The sequence below is a fragment of the Rutidosis leptorrhynchoides genome, chromosome 6 (genome assembly GCF_046630445.1).
Source record: "Rutidosis leptorrhynchoides isolate AG116_Rl617_1_P2 chromosome 6, CSIRO_AGI_Rlap_v1, whole genome shotgun sequence".
NCBI classification, from domain to species: Eukaryota; Viridiplantae; Streptophyta; class Magnoliopsida; order Asterales; family Asteraceae; genus Rutidosis; species Rutidosis leptorrhynchoides.
The window spans coordinates 96361870-96387042 of NC_092338.1; the positions used below are offsets into that span (position 1 = coordinate 96361870).

Consider the following 25173-nt stretch of genomic DNA (forward strand, 5'->3'; position numbering starts at 1 on the left):
TTCAGGATTCTTAGGTATGAAGTTTCGATTGATCATAATGTTCTAAGTAGGAAAGAACGTAATAGAACGATTTGATTTGTTAAATTACTAGAATCACTGAGGATAGAACTATCAAGAATATATTTTCTTGATATGTTTAGAAGTTAAGCAGAATGAAAGAGTTATGTAACATGACACATGATGATGGTATAATCTACTGTGAACCATCATCACATTTCATTAGAAACTCAGCATGACTTACTGTAATATAATCACGTTGGTCGGGCGTCATTATATTATACTAACTCATGCTTCAATTCCCAACACTTCTCCACAATTCATTCATAATTTATACTTAGATTTTACAGGAGTTTCCAATATAATGGAATACAGAAAACACGAAGAGGTAGATAATTTCGGACAAGAATATTTATGAAAATATCCTCAGAAATATCGAAGATATTTATGATGATATTTTGGAATTTCTAAGTTTGAAGGTTGATGAAGAAAAATTTTCCGCACGATTTTAACATGACTTCGGAGCAAGATATTCTCTAAAGATTTCATCGGATCCAGAATTACCTGGATTCTTTGAATATAGGGTTTGGTCCTTGTATTTGTCCTTGGTCTCCTTCTGGGTTAGCTCAATATGCTTTTCAGTACCAAATTTTCTATCGAGCATTCCCAACACTCCATTCTTTATCATCAAACTCTTGACCGTTTAGACCATCTACAATTTTTTTTTCTGTTTCCTCTGCAATTAATGCTACGATATCTGAATCATCGGTTATCAATTCGAGGGTTTCAAGAGGATTGTGTTTTTAGATGATTAAACGCTGTTGGTAATATGGTGGAATATAAAAGGTTCTCTGGTAACAATAAATGTGCACGCATATATATCAAGGTTATAATAAGGTTATTTCGAATGAAAAGTCGAAGTTAACTTGCTGGAGCTGTGACAAAATTTGTTACTTTGAAAAGAGATTGCAAAGTTATTTTGGGTAATAATAACACTAAAGGATTTAGCACAGCTACGTGTTAATCGTTTACTCAGTTCCGAGTGTTTTCAGGTGCATAGCTATATGCATAAATCTTTCCTTCCGTGGATGGAGTGCGGTTGGTTCATCCTCTTGATTGAGGTGTTTTCAAGAATCATGAAAGGCTTGAACGCAGATTGTAATCGTCAATATACAAATGAGGTTTAAGATGAAATCAAGTGGCAAACTTGAAGAATTATTTAGTTTCATATGTTATAATCAATATTTTAATTCAGTTTAATTATCCAATGTTATTAGTCCACGGTCGATAGTCCACAGTTGACAGTCCAATAATTCATATATAGTTTAATATATAGTATTCAAATTAATTAATACGTGTCGTGACCCGTATACGTCTCAGACTCGATCACAACTCAAAGTATATATATTATTGTAGAATCAACCTCAACCCTGTATAGAGAATTCGATCATTACTGCATATAGAGTGTCTATGGTTATTCCAAATAATATAAATATATATGCGTCTATATGATAAGTCAAAACCTTGTATACGTGTCCCGATATTTAAAGTGCGTAAAATAAATACAGAAATTAAATGACGATAAATAAAATTGCGAGAATGTAAATTGCGATAATTAAATTGAGATAAATAAAGTGTAATCAGTTAGCTGGGAACAATTAGCTAGGAACAGTTAGCGTGGATTCTTAACAAAATTTCTCATAGTTAATTTGTTTGTTTCTAACAAATTTTATTTTGTCAAATATTTTCTTCTTTATGCCACTTGTTGGATTCTGATAGGTCAAAATCCAATTATGAGTTTGAATGAAAATAGTTACTCTGTGGTGAACGAATTCGTATAGTTGTGGGTGTAAGTAGGATAGTAAATGACCGTTGAATCAGATTTGAAGATTATACAGTGTAACTTATTAATGTGAAGTCTAAATATTTCTAGGGTATTACCTACCCGTTAAAATATTTTCACCATTATTAGTTTGTACAAAAGAATTTTTAATTACAATATTTATGAAAACATATATACATATATATTTTCTTTAGACGTAATCATGGATTTAATGAGTTAATGTGATATTAAACTCATCAGATTTACAGCTAGAACTAGAGTACATAATCTCTAAAACATTAGAGATTACATATTTGCCATGAAGGACGAAGATAGTTTATGTAGAACGATTCCTAGAATGATGATTATGCTTGAGGTATAGATTGCGATGTTGAGGCGTGTGTTGTTATGGTTTGTGTTATTGCTGGTGGTACAGTTGATGCCGTTGATGTTGTTGAAGCTGGAACATTTTGCACCATATTTTCCAAGGCTACAACTCGACGCGAAACTCATTGACTTTATTACTCCGGGATGATCGTCGGTATGAACGAGCGAATGAATAAGGTTTTGAATCTGACTTGTGATATAGTCGTGGCGAGATACGCTGAAAATGAGAGAGAAAATGGTGTTACGAACAGGTTCGCCTGTAAGTGCTTCAGGTTCTTCACCAAGAGTGCAGGTTGGTGAGTTGAAAGGATCGCCTTCATCTCGTCTCCATTGATTTAGTCGACTACGAAACCATCAGATGAATTGGAGATGGCTGATTGGTTGATTCATTTCGGTGACACTGCTTTCGGAGCTCGAGTGAAACTCTATGTTGGAATAGCTGTCGAAATAACTATTGGAATAGTTATCGGAATCTAAGGGACTCGAACTGGTTGAAGGATTCATCTCGTACGATCAGATGAAGGATTTTCGATAAGAAATAGATTATAGGATGTAGATTAGTACTCTGCAATACATAATTTACATATGCATATATAATACTAAAATCCCATAAGTTACGGAGGAATCTACGGAATCTGTCAGACAAGGTAACAATAACAGATACACTAAGATATGAATTTATCTATACACTGTCTATGCGATAGAGGCAGTAAGACGTGTCTAGACTTTAAGGATGATAAGTAAATAATTTTCGACACTAATGATAAGCAAAACTTTTGACATGCAGACATGGTCGAAGTCCAGACTCACTAATGCATCCTAACGACTTATCAGTTATACACACTAATGCAGACCTGGTTCGCTAAGACCACTGCTCTGATACTAACTGTAGAGACCCGTCCTAATCCATCCGAACGAAGTCCATATCGATTATAAACGATTCACAACAATTGGTTACATCACGAGGTACTTGACCTCTATATGATACATTTTACAAACATTGCATTCATTTTTGAAAAGACAATCTTTCATTACATCGAAAGTTGACGGCATGCATACCATTTCATAATATATCTATCTATAATTGACTTAATAATAATCTTGATGAACTCGACGACTCGAATGCAACGTCTTATGAAATATGTCATGTATGACTCCAAGTAATATCTCTAAAATGAGCAAATGCACAACAAAAGATTTCTTTCGTACCTGAGAATAAACATGCTTTAAAGTGTCAACCAAAAGGTTGGTGAGTTCATTAGTTTATCATAAATAATCATTTCATAATTTTAATAGACCACAAGATTTTCATTTCTCATAAACATACGTCCCATGCATAGAGACAAAAATATCATTCATATGGATTGAACACCTGGTAACCGACATTCACAATATGCATATAAGAATATCCTCATCATTCCGGGATCCTCCTTCGGACATGATATAAATTTCGAAGTACTAAATCATCCGGTACTTTGGATGGGGCTTGTTGGGCCCGATAGATCTATCTTTAGAGTTCGCGTCAATTAGGGTGTCTGTTCCCTAATTCTTAGATTACCAGACTTAATAAAAAGGGGCATATTCGATTTCGATAATTCAACCATATAATGTAGTTTCGATTACTTGTGTCTATTTCGTAAAACATTTATAAAAATTGCGCATGTATTCTTAGCCCAAAAATATAAAGGTAAAAAGGCAAATGAAACTCACCTAATGTATTTTGTAGTAAAAATACATAGAATGACATTGAACAAGTATAGGGTTGGCCTCGGATTCACGAACCTATATTATTTATATATTTATTAATATACATAATTGTAATCGAACAAATATAAATTTATTTGTTATATCCTTTTTATATTAATAGTATATATATAAATATATATATATGTTTCATATATTCATATTGTATATTTAAGTAAAGTGTTTATATATTTAAGTTATGGTTATTATACATATTTTTATTTACTTAATCTTTTGTTTACAAAGTATTAGTTATAGTAATACTAGAATAATATTAATAATACTAAAAATGATAATAGTTATACTACTTAATATTACTAATTAAGATACTAATGGTTATGATTTCATTTGTGATAAAAATAATGATATTAATAATAATAATAATAATAATAATATACTTATATTAATAAAAATGGTTCTAACATTTACAAAGTGATAATAATACTAATATTTATGAAAATAATAACAATTTGTACCATTTTCATAATAATAATAATAATAATAATGATAATGATAATAATAATAACAATCCTATTATGTTAATATTAATAATTATCCTATTTAATACTATTAAAGATAATAATATTAGTAGTAACATCAATAATAATATTAATCATACTTGTAATTATAATCATGATAATAAAAATAATAAATGAATACTAATACTTAACTTAGTAACAATAATAATAATAATAATAATAATAATAATAATAATAATAATAATAATAATAATAATAATAATAATAATAATAATAATAATAATAATAATAATAATAATAATAAATATAACTTTAAAAGAAAATAGAATGACTACCTTGTAGAAATTCCATGAAAATAAATTCCCTTGTTGGGTCTCGAACCTGAGACCTCTCAATACACAACACCACCTTCAACCAACTGGACTGTCTCTCTTTTCATGATTTATACCAAATGTAATAAATATAACCCATTTATTATTATGTTCATGTTCTTCTTCTTCCTTATACTGCTAATCAGCCATTAACATTTAAATTAACACCATATCATTTTTAAATACTCCAAACTAATCTTAAACTAATAAATATCAAAGTTTGTATTAATTTAAAACGAAATCATAAAAAAAAATATTAAACAAGCTGCTGCTGTGTTACGGTATAAAAAAGAAAAAAAAATTGATTTTCAACTTGGAGTACGTATTAGCCAAAGTTTATAACACAATTTGTGTTTCAAATCACTCCTACAAACTTTAACAATCGTCAATTTAAAAGAAAACTACAAAACAAGTTCGAATTTGACAAAGAACAATTGTTGACTTTTGAAAACGAAATCTTTGACCTCAAAATTCGAGTTCGATATGGAAAATTGGAGTTTAAGATTTTGCAGATAGTTTGAGACGAAGATTTTAAGCACAACTGCATTTCTACATTTTCAAAATTGAATCGAATTCGAGGTATTGATGAAAAGTTGTATCGAACAGGGAAGAGACTGATTTTTTTTAGTTTTCTTCAGTGAAATCATTAATTTAAAAATGGAAAGTGATTGAGATTGATAATGAATATATAGAGTGATTCGTTTAACACATGGATTGATCGATTAATTAAAGGATGTAGGTATCAATTTCTTTAAATCCGATAATCAAGGACAGGGAGAAAATAAAAAATAAAAAAATTGAACGTGATTGATAACAAGTTTTGGACTCGTTCTTCTGTTTTGTACGAATGATAATGATCGATAACAAATTGAAGACAGAACAAAAATTTAAACAGGAATTGAAAGCAACATGTACTGATCTTGGTTATATGCTAGATTTTTAGTTTTATTTATTTATTATTCTTTTTTTTATAATTAAATATAAGTATATTAATAACAATAGAATTATTAATAATAATAAATAATAATAATGATAATAATACATATTATTAATAATATTATTAATGATATTAATAATAATAATATTGACAAAAATATTAATAATCTTTAATTGATAATGAGAATAATACTTAAAATAATAATAATAACATTAATAATAATCATATTACAATAATGCTAAAAATAATAAGAATAATGATATTTGTAATTGTAATAATAATAAGAATAAAAGTAATAACGTTTATATAATAATTATATTTTAACTTGTGATTACATTTTTATATATTAATCTTTTATATTATTAATTATGTATTACTTATATCATATTTGAATTGTTAGTATCTATATATTTTATATTTATTACAATATACATATAATATTATTTGTGTAGATAAGTGGTATACATATATACATGTACATTCATTTTAATTATTTTAATATCTTATTGTACATGTTTAACTTTAATGTTTATATTATATGTTGTTATTTCCAGTTATAATTATATATATACCTACATTTACATTTACATATTTAATTACACGCAATTGTTCGTGAATCATCGAGAATAGTCAAAGGGTAATTGCATATATGAAATCAGTTCAAAGTTTTTAGACTCAACATTACAGACTTTGCTTATCGTGTCGAAATCATATACAGATTAAGTTTAAATTTGGTCGGAAATCTCCGGGTCATCACAGGGTTGAGGTTGATTCTACAATAATATATATACTTTGAGTTGTGATCGAGTTTGTGACATGTATAAAATGGGTCACGACATGTATTAATTAATTCGAATATAATATATTAAACTATATATATGAATTGTTGAACTACTAATTGTGGATTACTAACTGTGGACTACTATCATTGGACAATTAAAATGAATTAAAACATTGATTATAACATATGAAACTAAACATTTCTTCAAGTTTGCCACTTGATTTTAGCTTAAACTTCATTTGTATCTTGACAATTATAATCTGCGTTCAAACCTTTCATGATTCTTGAAAACACCTCAATCGAGATGAGGATCCAACCACGCGTTATCTACGAAAGGGAGAAGTTATGCATATGAGCATACACCTGGAAAACTCTTGGAACCTAAGTAGAAGTTATGATTCCTTGGCGTTGTTATTACCGAAAACAACTTTACAATCCCTCTACAAATTAGCAAATTTTGCCACAGCTCCAGCAAGTTAACTTCGACTTTTCAGTCGGACTAACTTTATTAAAACCTCGATATATAAGTTTGTCTTTCATCATCATTACCGGAGAAGTGTTTATATTCCACCACATTAGCAGTAAACTTACTAGCAACTTCATTACTCATCAGCTTAAGTCTCTCCGAAAAATCATTATATTTGTTCATTAAAATCCTATCATATACTCATCTGCATCTTGTAACGATAATTTCCATACCAACTACCGGGAATTTGCAATCAGTATTTCGAATCCCGCAGCGTTTCTATATCAACAGTTATATGTATACATATAACATTTATATCTTAAAATTATGATCTTTCATTCTGAAATTCTGAAAAGCACCCAGTCTACGATTCAGTACCTGACGAAATCTCTAGAGAATATCTTGCTCTTTAATTATTCTAAATCCTTGCGAAAGAATTTTCTTCAGTAACTTTCAATCTTAGAAATTCCAAAACATCATCATAAATATCTTCGATATTTATGAAGATATTTTCATAACTATTCTTATCTAAAATCATTTATCTCTTCACGCTATTTATATTACAGAATCTGTTTTAGTTTCTAAAATTCTGAAGAAAAAAAAATAATTCGAATTTGAATTATGGATGTTTTGAAGTAGTGTTGGAAATTGATGCATGAGTTAGTATAATATAATGACACTTGATCAACGTGGTTATATTACAGTAAGTCATGCTGAGTTTCTAAATGAAAAGTGATGATTCACAGACCATAACGTCATCATGTGCCATGTTACACGACTCTTGTATTCTATTTAACCTCAAAAATATCAAGAAAATATTTTCTTGATGATTCGGCCTTTTTTGAATATTCTGGTAATTTGACAAATCAAATCGTGCTACTACCTTTCCTTTCTACCTTGTATATTATGATAATTCGAAACTCCATACCTACGAATTCTGGACCATTACTTGCGAAAAGAAAACAAAAGCATGAAGCTCCGAAATAGATAGGGAGTATAAATCGCAGCAAATAAGAGAGATCATTAACTGTGAATGACAATGATTATAGAAGACGGAAGCATGGGACTTCGAAATATAAGGGAGAATATAAAGCCCGATAACAACACATAAATTACAAACCGTGGATATCAATGTTTATCGCAACATAAAGACACGGGAGAATTAAAAATACTATAACCCCAAGGGCGAAGTAGAAATAAACAGATTCCTCCGGTGGAAGTTATTGTTGCGATAGTCAGGATAAGGACAAGGATCAAAATTGGATTAAGCATTTTTCACAATCTTTTGAATTTGGGAATTGAGTATAGAAGTGGTGGAAAATAATGGAACTGAAAAAGTTTAATTTATAATAGAAATATTAGACAGAGTAACCAAGGCAGATCACCATATTTAATTATAGAGATCTTAATTTCCTTATTCGCTGAAGAATCAAATCTTTTAGATTTTGAAGATTTTCTTTAAATCCCTTGAATTCCGGAATTCAACAAAGACAACGTCAAAAGTTAAGATGAAACTTTATTCATTTATTTCACTCTTTTGAGATAGCTTCATTCATGCTCTTCGAATAATCAAATTGTTTTATCTATATTACTCAAAAATGATACAACTCTATTTATCAACTCATATTCGTCATGAAAACATTTTTATTGTTAGCCATGACGACCTTACTCAAATTTCGGGACGCAATTTCTTTAACGAGTAGGTACTGTGATGACCCGGAAATTTCTGACCAAATTTAAACTTAATCTTTATATGGTTTCGACACGATAAGCAAAGTCTGTAATGTTGAGTCTCAAAAATTTTGAACTATTTCATACATTCAATTGACCTTCGATCATTCCCGACGATTCACGAACCACTATTTGTAAATAGATACATGTATATTTAGATATATGAAAATATAGTTTAAAATATTATATGATTTAATTATTAGAATTTATTATGTAAAATAAAATAAAATATGATATTATAATAATTATTACCTAAAAGATATCTATATATATAAATAAAGTATATTAAAAATAAATATCAAATGATTGTAATACTCGTATGATGTTCAGATTGATATTAAGCAAGTTAAATTCGAACTTATGTGATTTAAAAATAAACGGTGAGTCGAAAATGAGTAATATAAATTTTAGGCTTATTAAAAATGTATTTAGGAACTATTTGTTGAATTTTAAAACTTTTTATATTTTACTTAGGGTTGGGAGTGAATAATTAATGTAATTTTTATTTAATAGTTAATGATCGAATTTTATACCATAATGACCAAAATAAATAAATGTAGTTAATTTAAAATTTTGGGATTTTTCTGAAGACTTTAATCCGCCACTGATTTCAAATAGTGCACGATACACAATCCGTGAAAACTGTCGGTAGAATTATGAGGGCTGCTAAAATCTTAAACACGTTTTATTATTTTATTATTTATCATTTCATTTGAAAACCAACTTGCACGATTGTTTGCTGTATGTTTCAATTATCAATCAACCACTTCTTTATATATATATATATATATATATATATATATATATATATATATATATATATATATATATATATATATATATATATATATATATATATATATATATATATATATATATATGAGCACATTTGAATAACTCACCAAATCAAAGAATATATCATCTATCTATTATTCTTTTGTCTTCTGTGGAGAACAATCACACAACATTAACATCTTTGTTGATCATCAAACCGAACCATGTATCTGCTACTTTTTCGTTTCTATTCTATAGTGATCATCACCCATGATCACCATCAATCTTTACCACTTCACCTTAACCTTCATCCAAACTACAACCATCACTTTCAATATTATACTCCATTTCGATCATCACCTGCAAACTACAACTCGAAGCTAAAACCAAACCCATCTCTGCATTATATATGCAATCACTTATCAAAGAATCAAATATAAATAACTTACACGCTCATCTCCTTTAAACCGAATCACAAGATTAAATCAACCATAATTTCATCATCATTCATAAATCATCCATGGAAGAAGATAAAGAAACCTTAGTAACAATAACCGATTACGATAAACCAAAGTCAAGGTCAAACTATTGGATCATTGATACACTTGAATCAACCCGGTATTCATGGATCTTTATTGATCAAACCCATTTAAAGTTACACCTACAACCACCATCTTCTTTGAACTTTCACCACCCTCGCACCACCTTCACCTCACTACCTTGAAGACAACCACCACACACCATGGCCACTGCACTTTTGTTTCTGTTTACTACTTCCACGAACACCCATGACCACCTTCTCCTTCTCTCTCTATCCCTTTTCTCCTATTTTTTTGTTTCAAATGGTCCACAACAAAACCCATATGATAGTGATGATGTTTCTCATTTTTCTGTTTCATAACCACCACCGAAATCCATTATCAATTTGCTTGTTGCTGCTGTAATCGTTTTCTGTTCCAGATAAAGAGTACCATGTTCTGCTTAAAGACTAAATAAATTAATACGTGTGTAATAATAAATAATGATGATATTAGATGGTTTTATGATAAGTGAAGGGATGATAATTCGATTAACTAAAGTAACGATTATTGAGATAGTGATAGTCGTGACATTCTGCTTCTGTTTCTTGCTGCATTCTTCTTTGATCTATTTAAACCGAATAAACAGTCCACCATCTCAACCGCTACTACTACATCCTTTCCTCCTTATTATTCTTCGTAAACCCACCTATTTTACTCCTATTAATCTTTATAAACCACAACCATCGTTACTGAAATTCTTTTCCTGTTGGTCCAGCGAAAAATTGGAGAAGATAATGTTATTGTTTATCTCATTTAACCAGCTGGCATCTTAGAAAAAGGAATCGAATTATTGTTGGCTTTTATGTTGGGCCGTTTATAATTTAATGTGATTTAAAAATATGGGGTTTGATTCTTGGGCCGTTTCATTTGTTTTTCCTAGTGTTGGGTTATTGCTGTTGGGCCGTAAATGACTCTTGGGCCGAGATCTATTGTTGGGTACACTAGTTGTATGAAGATGAAGGAGAAAGGGAACCAGTTAATTCGGTTTATAGATAATTCATATGGGTTTAAGTTAGAAAAACGGAAATGGCAACATGGTTAGGAGTGTTGTCAGTTAAGCGAGAGGTCCCGGGTTCAAGCCTAGGCTGAAGCATTTATTTTTTTAAGGCTTGATTTTGAAGGTAGTCACATTTTATTATTATTATTATTTTCTCTTCTTATTATTGTTATCATTATATTATTAACTATTGTTGTTCTAAGATTAATATTACTATCATTAATAAGTATTAGCATCAAGTATCATAAGTATTAGTATCATTATTAGTAGTATTATTATCATTATAGTTATTAATATAAATATTAGTATCATTATTATTATTAATAAAATCATTGTTTTTATAGGTATTATTATTAGTAGTCATTATTATTAAATTTACATTTTATTAAAAAGTATCATTTTTATTAAAGTTATCATTTTTATCATTAATATTAAAAGTATCATTTTTAACTCTATTATCATTATTATTATTTTTATCATTACCAATATTATTTTAAGTATGATGATAATTTTAACAACCAAAAGATATATATATATATATATATATATATATATATATATATATATATATATATATATATATATATATATATATATATATATATAAATATATTTAATACATATAACATAACAAAATTAATATTTTTATATATAAAATGAACATATGAAACATATAGGTTATTGATATAAAAATGATATAACTAATAAATTTATATATATAAATTTGTTCGATTACAATTAAAGTTATACGTTTTTACGTGTCACAGATTTCTATCCAGCGAATCTTTTCGGTTTTCAAACCAACGGTCGAGCTTTTAGGATTTTTAAGTCCTAATTATTTTAAATATGATATTTTAGGGTCATATGATTATATATAGTATTTATATATATATATTTCGTCGCGTATTTGTTATCTCTCCGAATTTTCAATCGCGTAATCGTGTTTTCGTGTTTCGGGTTTTGATCGGGGGTTCGGGCTAAAAGCAATCCATCGTTTTATGAACTTGGCCCACTAAGGGGCCCATTCCTCACCATATTCGGCAGAAAACCCCATGAAGGGGGGTGTTTAGCCCTTTTCCCCTCATTTTACATTTTATTTGTAAAATTCGTTCTTTTCTCATTTAACCTACAAGTATTTTTGGCTCCCTCTCCTCCCTTCCTCTCTTTTTCGGCCGACCACACAACCATCATCATCATCATCATCATCATTTGTTAATCATCAAAGGCTTGTATTACTTAATCATTTTTATAATCGGATTCTACACGTTAACATCTCTTGATTCTCGATTAGGGTATAAACCCTAACCCTAGATTTTCAATTTTTTTTCTTTAATTTTCTGTTTTTGTATGTTATTTTGATAGTATGATGCTTATATGTTATTGTATTGTTGATTGTATGCGTAGAAATGCTCGTTAATTCATGTTTTCGGTTTGATTAATTTGGGACAGCAGCTTGTTTGATCTTTTCTGTAAACATAACTGATATAAAAGTGAAATTAAAGTGCCTAGATGAGTTCCTCTCATCAAGACATTAATTTTAGACTCCGAATTCATGTCATTTCGATTCCCGGAGCTCTAGATATGCTTAAAATGGTGTTTTGTTGAGATTAAAATGTGAAAACGAATTGGTACAGGTATGGTCCAACTTAGTGATCATCTTTGGAGTCTTTAGGGTGTACTAGTGTGTTAGGATTGATGATGGGATGAACTTTCATGTTCGGGTAATCGAAAACCGAGCCACGGATCACCCAGTATGACTAAAACATGTTTTTGAAAGGATTAAAGCTACAAGTTGATTTATGGCTGTAAGTCACGACTTGTTTGCTGTTCTTGGGGTGTTCTTGAGCAAACTAATGTGTCGGGTGGGTTGGTTAGGCGAAGATATATATAAGACTCGCCGAAAACTGATTTCCGGAGCTCAAGTTATGACCCGACGAACTTTTAATTAAAACTTATGGTTATTATTTATGACTTATGATACAAATAATGAATTTCATTATTAATTAATTACTTATGATATAAAAGTAATTATTTAATTTAAGACTTATGATATATATATATATATATATATATATATATATATATATATATATATATATATATATATATATATATATATATATATATATATATATATATATATATATATATATATATATATGTATTATCATTTATTAATTACTTATGATTTAATTAAACATTTAATTAAACTTATGATTAATAATACATTTATTATTAATGAAAAATAATTATGGTAAGTATTAAACTTATATTCTGAAATTATTATAATAAGACTTATAATAAGGATTAATTAATTATTTAATTATTATAAGGCTCGGTTATTATTTAATTATAATTTAATTATTAAATACTTATGATTTAATAATTATAATTAGAAACTTATGATATGATTAGTAATTCATTATTAATTAATAATACTTATGATATGATTTAAAATTTATTATTAATTAATAATACTTATATTATGATTAATATTTAATTAATTAATTAAATACTTATGTTATATTAATTATATCATTTAAACTTATGTTAACTTTAATAATTCATTTAATTTAATTAAACTTATGTTATGACATAATTATTACATATATGACTTTAATTAACGTTATAACCTATATTATTATTATAACTTATACTTTTAAAATTTAACGTTGACTATGTTTGACCAAGGTTGACTTTTGAGTTGACTTTCGGTTGACTTTGACTTTTGAGTTGACTTTTGTTGACTTTCTAATTAAGGAAACTTTTCTAACTTAATAACTTTCTAAAAACAGAAACTTTCTAAATATGGAAACTTTCTAAATTTGGAAACTTTCCTAAAATAGAAACTTTCCTAAAATAGAAACTTTCCAAAAATGGAAACCTGCTAAAAATAAAAACTTTCTAAAAATAGAAAGTGTGTGTCCGTACGCTGTTCCAATCAAACCGATGCATGTTGAGTGCTGTTCTATGTCTACTTGCAATATGTACAATAGCTATCATACTAAGACTTGACCTAAGTTAGTTATTTATATCGACCTGCTTTATTTATAGGTCGGCGTTGTGATCATTCATGATTACTTTACTTCGTTTGCTGTTCGCATATTTGTGTGGTTACTTCGTTTGCTATTAAGGTGAGTTATAGTCCCGTTTTTACATACTTTTCAAAGTATATTATTGAGATGTGATTATATGCATTTTATTTTACGTTTAGACACAAGTGACAATTAAATTTAAATTATTCGTTATGAGTTGAACAAAAATATTCTCTAGTCTGGTAACTGTAATCACTGGTTTCTACTGGTGAACGCGAATCCTACGGATAGATCTATCGGGTTTGACAACCCCATTTCGTGCTAGTCGCGCAAGCAATTTATAATCGGAATGTTTAGTACTTTGTATTTTGTTGTAGACACACTTGTTCAGTGTATATTATTATTGTGTTTGGCAAGGGTAAATAAAGGGTTAAGTGGTTACCAGGTGGCTCATTGATAATGGAATAATGTTTAATGTTTTCTAACATTTTAAATCTTGTGGTCTAAAGTTTATTCAATTATTTAAACCTATAATTCACTCAACATTTCTATTGACAGTTTACTCGCATGTTTTCACAGGTACTTGAGTTTGTTTGATGCTTCCGCTGTGTTAGAAGAGTCTGCATGCATTTGGGCAGATTTTGTTAAACAATTATGAAACTTTGCACTTGCATTCTATTTTGGAACAATTTAAAACTTGTGGGTTTTGTTGACAACATTTTAATGTCAACTTTGGTATTTAATATGTTGGGTTATTTAAACTACATATTTTGGTATATTTTCTTTTTGGTAAACTTTTGAAATAAAAGAATGCAATGTCGTTTATTAAATTCATTTAAGTTCGATCATGATGTGGGACCAAGTGACGGAGCCGATAAGTGTTTTGACGGGGCCATCACATATTTAGACTGTTGATTTTTGTTTGTTAATTGTTGATTTTAGATAAATGTTTGACAGAACTAGGTTGATTTTTGTTTGCATTTGCAATTTGGAACCAGGTTGAATGCAGGTTGATTAATTGATTTATTTGATGTGTTCTGTTTTTATTTGTTGAAAATTACTCAGATTAACGAAGAATTGATAAAGACATAGGGTTTATTAGAATACCAATTAGGAGATGAGGGTATTGAAAATTTGAGAAGATGAAATTGGGGATGAAAAAGGGTGATGTGTTGCGAGTAGGGTACGAAATACTATTACATTTTACTACAAAATACGACGAAATATTACACAAGTTTTATTAATTTAATGGATGGGTATACCTAAACCTTGCTACAACACCATAGGCAGTGTACCTAATCGTAGAGTAGTGTAGTTTTTAGTAAGTCCGGTTCATTCCACAGGGAGCTGGTGATTACGTACTATATTTTTAAGCGACTATATTTATATAAAATATATAATTATATATAGTAATATTATTATTATAAAAAGGGGGTTTTACCGTTTAATGACTGGTTTGTCGATTTTATATTTTAAACGTAAAGATAAATGACAATAATTAAAGTGCGTAAAATAAATAACAATATTTAAATGACGTTAAATAAAATTGCGAGTAAATAAAATGACAGTAAATAAAATAACAGTAAATAAAAATACGATGAGATATAAAATAGAACAATTATGCTTATTTAAACTTCCGTAACCATGATGTTTGACGTTTTGATTTTAATTTATTACTTTGGGTTAATTGTCCTTTATCCTGGATTTATTTGAAACATATTTGGTTTTCGTCCATAATAGTTCATCGGTCATAATTATAAAATGCTCGTCAAATTAACCTTATTCCCGAAGTCAAATATTCCAACTAATTAGGGATTCGAACTGTAACAAGGTTTTAATACTTTGTTTAATGATTACACCAGGTTATTGACTGTGTGTAATCCAGGGTTTTAATACTTTGTTAACAATTACACCAATTACCCTTGAATGTAATCCACCCCTATTTTAATTATTCCATGATTATTAATTTTCCCACTTGATCAGAATGAATAATCAATTACTCAACCCAATTGATTAATTAAATGATTGTTAAAGATGTCGTATAAACGTCACTAAATAGGACATGCATAATCATTTAATAATTATTAGATTAATTAATTTGAAGATAGGTTCGACAGGCTCCAAAGAATTGTCATTCAATTAGACAATATCCCCCATCTATTAATGGTCCATTTGTCCAATTAAAACAAGTGTCGGTCTTTTGTCCATACCCTAATTATGGTACAAAATTTAATAACCCAATCTTAATATTTAGTCTAACATCACGATTACTTCTGCTCAAATAAGCATAATAATAACTTAGTTACGAGACATTAATTTAAAAAGGAAAAACATAGCTTACAGTGATTATTTATCGCGTAGCGTTACCCGGACAGAGTTCCGACTTAAAACCCGTAAAACATTTCTTACAATAACCCAATTATTATTAAACTTAAATTAAAATTAAAATTATAAATATATATATTTATGTTATAGAGTAAGAAAGAAAATATGGTCCTAAAACTCTCGAGCAAACTGTCTTTTTATAGAATGTTGGCCTGCTACAGTAACCCATGTGATCGCATGAGTTTTATGCCTATTTCCCATGCGATCGCGTGGCCGCCAGATCCAGCTCACATATTTTTGTCTTTTAATTTGCCGACGGTTTTAATAAATATATATAATATATATATAATTTTAAGAATTATTTATATATTATATTATATTTATGTGCATAGTTGACTTGTAATTTTAGGACCATTGCGTCGCGCGTTGATAGTTGGCTCAGGTCCCGGTTCCGGATTTTCGAACGTCCTTTCGTATAATTTAATATCTTGTACTTTGCGTTCCGCAACTTGTACTTTTGTAATTTTGAGACGTTTCTTATCAATAAATTGAACCACTTGGATTGTATCTTGTACATTTAAGCTTTTTGGACGTTTGCGTCTTCAAATCTTCATTTTTGCCTTTTGTCTTCGCACTTATTTATTTAAACGAATATTACTTGAAAATAGAACAATTGCAACTGAAAACTTTACATATTGGAAGGATATTGCACCTAAATATATGTTCATTTGGAGCACTATCAAATATCTCCACACTTGAACGTTGCTTGTCCTCAAGCAATACAGAACTTGAAATTAAATCACACGAATCACTTCTTTATTCTTCACACTTTATACATAAGTGATTTTGATATGGCGGTATGAACAATGATAGTAACAATAGAACCATGGTTAAAGGTGGGTGTGCCATCCACAGTTGCCTCGGGTTTAGGTCAACGACACTTGCAATCAAATAGCCGATTTACTTTCAGTTTCCAAAGCAAAGTGCACATTTGAAAGGCGGTTCACAGTCCCACATGACTATGAAAATGTAGATCCTTAAGGAAATTGGATCTTTATGAAAATATTTGATCTTTTGAAAATTTAATCTAGCTTTTACCCTAGATAAGTTTTCCGGAATAACCCTTCACCGGTGTTTGCAAATTATTTTTGTGCGTTTTGTGGGTTTCAAATTTGAAAATTTTAGCGCAAAACTTGCGGTTTTGTGTCACCCACTTGCTAACCTTGTATTAGGAAAGCAACACGTCTAGTTTACTTGTTCCGTATATTACCTTTTGGTAAACTACCATCCGGTTGTAAAGGAAAGCGATGAACAAGAAACTGTTAAGGCAATGTCTAATGACATGCATTTGTTCATGGTCTAAAACGTGTCGGATGCTATTACTATCCTTTGTAGGAGCAATAGTAAAGATCATCCTATAATTTTTCGGTCCGGCACAAGGTCCTGTCTTCGACCATGCTATGCAACCACCGTTCTTACGGTTGACACCCGATTTGGTTCAGGTGACCTAATGAATTCCAGGTGAATTCTTAGGATTTTACGTTCAATGGTAATGAACGCATTGAAAATGGGTTTTTAGAAAACAAATCGGTTTGTATTTTGATCAAAATATTTTCTCGTTCAAGCTCGAGTTTAGATATCATTGAATTTCATGAGTTTGTAATTCTCAATCTTTAAGGTCAATCTCAAGGATTGAGTAATATCAGGCTTAAAAGCTGATTTTTAATCTTTAAGGATATTATCCTTTCTGGGGGTCTGATTCATTAATCTTATCAAGCTAATTTGCACGGCACCTCCCCATTTTACAAGACAGATCCTCTCATGGTTAGGATAAGTCTGACCACTTGGAGACCTTGTTTGATGCTGAGGTCCGTGAATTTCCTGCTGATTTTAGAGATGACTTTTCTAGATTTTTCGTCAAACTACAGCTGGTCTGGACGACAACTTCTTGACCTAAATCAAGAAGCGCGTGTCTTTTTCGGAAGACTTACTTCCTTTTAATGATGGAATTGATTCATCGTGTAGATCCATCTTTCTTTCAATAAACCGGGTAAAACAGTTAATTTAGTCCAAAACAAAAGTACCTGCAATAATCTTGTACAAAAATATGTGATATATGTTTTAAAGAACTTTGGTGAATTTTTCCCACACTTAGCTTTTATTTATTTTTTTCTTTGCCTTTTTATTCTCCTTTATTTCTTTTTAAATGAATTCTAGCATTTTGGGTTGTTTCTCAATTTATGTCCTTTCCGAGGTAACAATAATTTCGGCATTAACACCTAGTTTTATCGTTCATAAATATGTATAAACATGATTTTGAGTTCATTTAGTTGAAATTTTTTCAAATTTTCACAAAATTTGGCAATTAAACCAAGTGTAAACCTGAGAGAATTTATAACCCTTCCCCACACTTGAGATCTTGCAATGCCCTCATTTGCAAGAAATCAGTAAAAATTTAAATTCATGAGGGTGATTAGCGTAGAAAAATGATTAAAAATACCGAGTTTGCAAACATATTGTTGTTATATCACATTTGATATTTTACGTCTTGTCGTCAAAATTAGTACATTTTGATGAACTTAATGACAGTCTTTGAAAATGCGCTGTTTTACCATGTTTTGTACATAAGATAAACTACAAACATATATATAATATATATATATATATATATATATATATATATATATATATATATATATATATATATATATATATATATATATATATATATATATATATATATATATATATATATATATATATATATATATATATATATATATATATATATATATATATATATATATTTAAAATCTTTATTTATTAAAACAATTTAAATGAATAATTTTTTAAAATTTTGTTTCCTTTTACTTTAGGTAGTTTCGGTATGTTTACCTATTCCGTCCCTCAACAAAATTTAAAATTTGTTGTTTTGCGATTGTTTTTAAAAACAAAGATTTTTGGGTTTTTTAATTTTTTTTGGCATACTTTAAATTAATAAGATTAAAAATAATGATAATAAATTTTCTCGTCCCTCCCTTGGGTAAAGCAATTTCAGTTCAACGACCTAATCTTCAACTCACGCCGAATTTTAGAAATCATTTTTTTAAACTTAATGAAATAAAGTAAATTTTGTTTTTAAATTCACACAAAATTTAAATTTAAAAAGCATATTAATTTCATACAAAACCTATAAAACAAAAAAAAAATAATTCAGAATGGAGGGAGAAAACTAGTTCTTTAGTGTCTGCTAGTGGAAAAGACCAATCGGATTTCATTCTCGGAACTACACGAGAACAGAACAACTAACTCCAGATAGCATTTTCTTTTTAGAACATTTGAATCTCCCCACACTTAGGTAGTTGTGGTGTCGAAATTGTGATTAACTTCATCGTCAATTTCTCTTGGACTATAATCAACTTGCATATTTGTGACTTTTTCTTTAAGCCAGTGACCAGCTTCTTCCGTAATATCCACAAATTCAACTAGTTTCGCCTTTTATTTAGGCGACAGATTGGATACTAACCGGTTACATAACTTAAAGTTCTCCTTACTTCTAGCATCATAAACCCGTTTAAAAAGTTTCTTCATTGAACTGTTAATAACGGGGTCATTTAATTTTGTATCAACTATGGGGTTCTTTGTTATCAGGTCATCATTAGGTGTTGCTTCATTTTCCCCACACTTAGGCATTTTATTATTATTAAGCACTACCGTTGGAGTTGGTAAAACAACATGGTTCTTACCAATCGTTTTTGCAGGTTCAACGGTTTTGATTGGTGGAGATTTAGACTTTCGAATCATAAAGGTGATCGATTTCTCATCATTACTAAGTGTCATTCTACCCTTTCTTACATCAAATAACGCCCCAGTGGACGCTAAGAATGGTCGACCTAAAATTAGAGGAATGTTTGGGTCCTCTTCTATGTCAATGACAATGAATTCGACAAGAAAGGTTAAATTACCTACTTGAACGGGTAGGTTGTCAGCAATTCCAACTGGGTGCTTAATGGTTTGATCAAGGAGTCAAACACTCATATCCGTTGGAGTTAACTCACCTACTCCTAATCTCTTATATAATGAAAGAGGCATAACACTCACACTCGCACCTAAATCTGCTAGTGCATCATACATGACACAATCGCTAAGTAGACAAGGAACAATAAATTCACCCGGATCACCTACCCTAGGTGGAGGTTTTGGTGGAACTATCTTCACCGGGTTTATTTTTACGATTTTTGTTTCTTGCACTTTCTTATTCTTCTTCTTCTTTCCAGAGGTATCACAAACTTTATTACCTATTACTTGCTCATACTCAACTCCTTTTCTTGGAAACGGGATGGGTGGTTTGTATGGTGCCACCACTGGCTTTACATACTCAGGTGGTGGTAGTGGTGTAACTTCTTCATTGTTACTCACATCTAAAACCTTCCCATCTTCTGATGCTAGTTTTTTAGAATTTGTTGACACCATGTTAACATTCTCATTCCGAGGATTTACTTCAGTATTACTTGGTAGCTTTCCTTGTTACCTTTCACTCATCAATCTAGCAAGAGTACCTACTTGTTTTTCTAGATTTAAAATGGAAGCTTGTTGAGTTCTAAATGACTGATCAAACCTCTCATTCGTTTGGGTTTGAGTTTCAATAAATTGTGTTTGAGATTTAACTAGCTTAAATACCACTTCTTCCAGATTTGACTTTTTCTCTTCGGTTTGTTGTGGTGGTTTATACAAGCTGAGTCTTTGTTGATTGAAAGTGTTGTTTTGAGTTGGTTGGTTATTCGGACCTTATTGGTTATACGAGTTATTGTTGGGTCCATTTGGATTGTAAAGAATGTTTTGATTTCGATTGAAGTTTAGCCTTGGCGGTTGATAATTATTTTCTGGCCTTTGGTTCATGTAGGAAACATTCTCACGTTGTTCCATCGTTTGCTCAATGTTACAATCTTTCGTTAAGTGTGGTCCACCGCATTGCTCACAACTGATTCGTATTGCGTGAATATATTTATTCATCTTTTCCATTCGTCTCTCGAAAGCATCTATTTTTGCAGAAACAGAATCCAAGTTATGGCTAGAATCGGCTCTAGCCGCTTTAGATGAATGAAAAATGTCTTTTTCCGGATGCCACTCATGAGAGTGGGATGCTGTGTTATCAATGATCTTGTGAGCTTCGGTTGCAGTTTTCTTCATAATGGAACCACCAGCTGCTGTGTCGATGTCTTTTCGTTTGGCGATGTCTACGCCTTTATAAAATATTTATACTATTTGAAAAGTATCTAAACCGTGTTGAGGACATCCTCTCAACATCCTTCCAAATCTTGTCCATGCCTCATATAACGTTTCATTTGGCTTTTGCACGAACGTGGCAATTTCTCCTTGAAGTCTCACGGATTTAGATGCCGGAAAGAATCTTTGAAGAAATTTCTCAACTAAAACATCCCATGTGTCAATCGTTCCTTCAGGTAACGATTCTAACCAATCTTTGGCTTCTCCCTTTAAAGTCCAGGGGAACAACATAAGATAAATAGTTTCATCCTCAACTTCTCGAATTTTAAATAGATTACAAATCCTATTAAAAGTTCGAAGATGTTCGTTTGGATCTTCTTTTGTTGTACCACCAAATTGGCACTGATTGGTGATCATGTGTAGGATTTGTCCTTTGATTTCAAAATCTGACGCTCTAACATCTGGCTGATTAATGGCGTGACCTTGGCTCGTGCGTATGGCTCTCATTCGGTCTTCCATACTTTGAGGTTCCGTTATTTTCATATTTGAATTTGTTGAATCCGAATCACAAGAAGATTCTGATTTAACGGTTTGTGATTCGGGTGGAATTATTAGTGGTTCGGGATCTTGGAATTGTCCTTGAATATCCTCCGGGTTCTCAATTGTGAAATCAGGTTCAAAAAATGGATTATCGGAATTTTGATTTGGAGTACTTGTTCGACTAGGTGATGATTCTAAAGAGAAATCAATGGCGACAATATTGGCTAGATGTCTTGATCGAGTTACAGGTGGTGAACGTATGAAAGGTGGTGAACGTTTTGCTTGGTGCATTCACTAAATATCCTATTAGTTATAAAGATAAAAATTATATAAGTTATCAAATTAATAGACTTTTCTGATTTTGCCCACGTTTTGAATAGCCAATTGATGCAGCAGGTAGCCAGGACCCTTTAAATCGGAAGCCCACAACTCGCCACTAACAAATCCAACTATTACTACGAACCAGAAAATTTTGGATGTCTATCAATTTAACCGCTTAAAATATTTTTTTCGTTGAAATTTAAAGAAGATAAAAATCTATGCCCTAAAAACTAGAGCGTAGAAAGGAGAAAGAAAAAGAAGCGCGCCGAAAAACGTCGAAAAATAAAAATAAGAAAAACGTCGAAACTTAAAAGTCTAAAAACTAAATCTAAAAAGCTGCGCCTAAAGGTATTAAAGCTTAAAAGGAATTCTATATCCAAAACGGCAATAACTTAAAAGCCACTAAAATATATAAATGGCGTCGCAAAATTCTAAAGCGCCTAAATCTTAATCTAAAGAAAAAGCACTTAAGGGATTTTACGGCAAAGCCTAAGAATCTAGAAATAAAAATAAACTACGGCAAAATACTAGATTAAAACTAATTACAAACGAAAAATTATAAAATTACGCTTTAACTAATAAAAAGATACAAAATATAAAATAAGCTTAAAGTTATAAAAATACAATTTTATAAAAATATTATTTTTGTATTATTTATTTTATAAAAGTATCAATTTATAATTAATAAAACTAAATTAAACTAAATATTACAAATTAAATACAACTAAAACTAAATATTATTAAATTAAAAACCCTAATTATAATTAATTAATAATTATTATTATTATTTAAACGTAACCCTAATTCGTACAGCTAAGGTTTCAGACCTGTCAGACAGGCTTATGCGATCGCATGGGGATATAGTTATGATATCATGCGGTCGCATGAACAAGGAGTCCAGCAATAGTTTGGGCTTTTAATCGGCTCGGCCCAAATTTCTATTTATTAATTATTTGATTTCAGTTTTCTCTTTTTTTTTATGAAATAAGAAATAATATATTTTTACAAAAATAATATATTTTTACAAAAATATAGTTTTACTAAAATATAGCGTAAAAATATAGCGTTTCGCCGAGTCCCCGGCAGCGGCGCCAAAAGGGTGATGTGTTGCGAGTAGGGTACGAAATACTATTACATTTTACTACAAAATACGACGAAATATTACACAAGTTTTATTAATTTAACGGATGGGTACACCTAAACCTTGCTACAACACTATAGGCAGTGTACCTAATCGTAGAGTAGTGTAGTTTTTAGTAAGTCCGGTTCATTCCACAGGGAGCTGGTGATTACGTACTATATTTTTAAGCGACTATATTTATATAAAATATATAATTATATATAGTAATATTATTATTATAAAAAGGGGGTTTTACCGTTTAATGACTGGTTTGTCGATTTTATATTTTAAACGTAAAGATAAATGACGATAATTAAAGTGCGTAAAATAAATAACAATATTTAAATGACGTTAAATAAAATTGCGAGTAAATAAAATGATAGTAAATAAAATAACAGTAAATAAAAATACGATGAGATATAAAATAGAACAATTATGCTTATTTAAACTTCCGTAACCATGATGTTTGACGTTTTGATTTTAATTTATTACTTTGGGTTAATTGTCCTTTGTCCTGGATTTATTTGAAACCTATCTGGTTTTCGTCCATAATAGTTCATCGGTCATAATTATAAAATGCTCGTCAAATTAACCTTATTCCCGAATTCAAATATTCCAACTAATTAGGGATTCGAACTGTAACAAGGTTTTAATACTTTGTTTAATGATTACACCAGGTTATCGACTGTGTGTAATCCAGGGTTTTAATACTTTGTTAATAATTACACCAATTACCCTTGAATGTAATCCACCCCTGTTTTAATTATTCCATGATTATTAATTTTCCCACTTGATCAGAATGAATAATCAATTACCCAACCCAATTGATTATTTAAATGATTGTTAAAGATGTCATATAAACGTCACTAAATAGGACATGCATAATCATTTAATAATTATTAGATTAATTAATTTGAAGATAGGTTCGACAGGCTCCAAAGAATTGTCATTCAATTAGACAATATCCCCCATCTATTAATGGTCCATTTGTCCAATTAAAACAAGTGTCGGTCTTTTGTCCATACCCTAATTATGGTACAAAATTTAATAACCCAATCTTAATATTTAGTCTAACATCACGATTACTTCTGCTCAAATAAGCATAATAATAACTTAGTTACGAGACATTAATTTAAAAAGGAAAAACATAGCTTACAGTGATTATTTATCGCGTAGCGCTACCCGGACAGAGTTTCGACTTAAAACCCGTAAAACATTTCTTACAATAACCCAATTATTATTAAACTTAAATTAAAATTAAAATTATAAATATATATATTTATGTTACAGAGTAAGAAAGAAAATATGGTCCTAAAACTCTCGAGCAAACTGTCTTTTTATAGAATGTTGGCCTGCTACAGTAACCCATGCGATCGCATGGGTTTTATGCCTATTTCCCATGCGATCACGTGGCCGCCAGATCCAGCTCACATATTTTTGTCTTTTAATTTGCCGACAGTTTTAATAAATATATATAATATATATATAATTTTAAGAATTATTTATATATTATATTATATTTATGTGCATAGTTGACTTG

At 29.9% G+C, this 25173-nt stretch overlaps 1 non-coding gene across 1 annotated transcript; it reads left to right on the forward strand.

The window, feature by feature from the left end:
* The first annotated feature begins 21704 nt into the window (after window positions 1-21704).
* Window positions 21705-21811, forward strand: LOC139856643 (small nucleolar RNA R71). The gene has a single exon (XR_011762111.1). It is a non-coding gene; the product is annotated as a small nucleolar RNA R71 (small nucleolar RNA).
* The last annotated feature ends 3362 nt before the right edge of the window (window positions 21812-25173 follow it).